Source organism: Scyliorhinus torazame, chromosome 15 (assembly GCF_047496885.1).
Source record: "Scyliorhinus torazame isolate Kashiwa2021f chromosome 15, sScyTor2.1, whole genome shotgun sequence".
NCBI classification, from domain to species: Eukaryota; Metazoa; Chordata; class Chondrichthyes; order Carcharhiniformes; family Scyliorhinidae; genus Scyliorhinus; species Scyliorhinus torazame.
Genome location: NC_092721.1, coordinates 185,071,422 through 185,073,899, shown reverse-complemented (window position 1 = coordinate 185,073,899; position 2,478 = coordinate 185,071,422).

Genomic DNA, 2,478 nt, shown 5'->3' with positions numbered 1-2,478 from the left:
CGATTAAATATGTCTGAGGGAGAGGTTGTGTGTGAGGGAGAGATTGTGTGTGAGGGAGAGATTGTGTGTGAGGGAGAGGTGTGTGAGGGAGAGATTGTGTGTGTGTGGGAGATATTAGAGAGTGACTGAGAGTGTGCACAAACGCTCAGTTTTTCAGGGCCAAAGTGTATACAAACACTGCATCAAGTTCTGGGTTGAAATGTTTTTTTACGATATAGGACCAAACTCCGAGCCAACAGCGCCGTCGCCCGGGTAACAGTGTGATTAAACAACGGGGGGTGTTGCAAGATTCATGGCTTGGCGGCAAAGTAGAGAATGGTTTGCCCTCAAATCTTCCAGGGGGTCGTCCCGGCTTTCAGATTCATTTGCAAGCCATTAAAGATTATTTTAAGTTTACATTGGCTGGTAATGCTAAAGTGCGCCTTGTTGCAAGAGCGGATAGAAATCCAGCAGCATGTTGTTCTTCCTCAGCTCTCTGTTGTATTTCTCGGGGATTAATGTTTGCGTCAGAGGAAAGAACCAGCTAATTATGTATAATCATTAACCCCTTCCGAGCAGAGAACTACCAGGAGCCGATTTATAGAGCCCCTCAGCCTTGGAGAAATGTCAATGTATATGTTGAAAGATTTGTAAAGTAATGTACACATGTCTGAATAATGCATCTGCCCGCCAGCTGTATTATTGGTGTGAAATGCCTGTTTGCCTGTGAAATGCAGGATTATAGTGTGTGAACAGCTTTAGCAGAGCAAGAGACTTCGTCAAAGCGGGAATCCCACTCCCTGTGTCTCCAGAGTTTGGTCACTCAGCCAACACCCAAAGAACAATACCGCACAGGAACAGGCCCTTCGGCCCTCCAAGCCTGTACCGGTCACGATACCATCCTTTGCCAAAATCCTCAGCACTTCGTAGTGCCGGCTCCATCTATACCCATCCTTTCCATGTATTTGTATTTGTCAAGATGCCTTTTGAACGCCATTAATATATCTGCTTCCACAACCTCCTTGGCAGCCATTTATAAATCCTGTATTGGTGCAGAACCAAAACATGCGTGACATGTGCACGGACTTGTTAGAATGTAAGTTATATTGTTAGTTTGAGATGTAAAGGTAAAGTCGCCATAGTTCCAGATGACCATAGGCTACTTTCCCCTTTGAGGTGGAGAGCTAACTGATGGTGGTTTAACGTGAGGATCACCACACCTCAGGTGGAGGGGCAAGGTTGAGAAAGCCTTGAATAACCTCAGCCGGTAGAATTGAACAGGCACTGCTGGCCTTGCTCTGCATCACAAACCAGCTGTCTAGCCCACTGAGCTAAAACAAAAGGGACAACAAAGGAGGCTAGCTTCCTGTAGGTACTGAACTACAGTTTCAACTTGCTGCTGGGTATCCATTTCTGATAGATACTGTGCCATTCCCTTCTATTTCTGTGTGAGGAAAATCAGTCAGTTTCATTCACCAGCCATGAGGATTTGAAACACACTCTTTAAAAAAAAATTTAGAGTACCCGATCCTTTTTTTCCAATTAAGGGGCAATTTAGCATGGCCAATCCACCTAGCCTGCACATCTTTGGGTGGTGGGGGTGAAACCCACGAAAACACAGGAAGAATGTGCAAACTCCACATGGACAGTGACCCAGAGCCGGGATCGAACCTGGGACCTCGGCGCCGTGAGGCAGCAGGGCTAACCCACTGTGCCACCGTGCTGCCCTATAACAGATGCAGAGCGACACCAACACCGTGGGTTCAATTCCCGGACAGGCTGAAAGCCCCACCTTCTCAACCCTTGCCCCTTGCCTGAGGCCTGCTGGCCTTCAGGTTAAATCACCACCAGACAGCTCTCTCTCTCAAAATGAGAGCAGCCTATGGTCCCCTGGGACTATGGTGACTTTCACATCTTGGTTACAAAGTTTGCCTCTTTAGCTCCTGAGATCTCATCATTATGAATGCTGTTTTGGTGTGAGCCTGACTTCATGTTTGATCGGATGATAGCAATTGTACAGGGGGCGCAGCGCCTGCCTGAATATGCAGAGTAGGAATATTGTGACACCAATCAGTGTGCACCACGGATTGGACTCCAGTGCTGTCATTTTAAGCTCAATGCCTTAAACATGCACAGCTGAACATGGAATCAACAGCACGAGCACTATTTAAAAGGATCACTAACAGTTCGATAGACTGAGGTTGTTTTCCTTGCAGGAGAGGAGACTGCGGGGAGGGACATGATTGAGATTTATAAAATTATGAGGGGCATAATTAACGTAGTTAGGAATAATTCTTTCCCCTTGTTGGAGGGATCAATGACTGGGTTGCATAGAGTTAAGGTAAGGGGCAGGAGGTTTAGAGGAGATGTGAGGAAAAACCTTTTCACCCAGAGGGTGATGGGAATGATGGAACTCACTGCTCAAAGGGTGGTGGAGGCAGAGACCCTCATAACATTTCAGAAGTATTTAGATGTGCATTTGCGATGCCAAGGCATCCA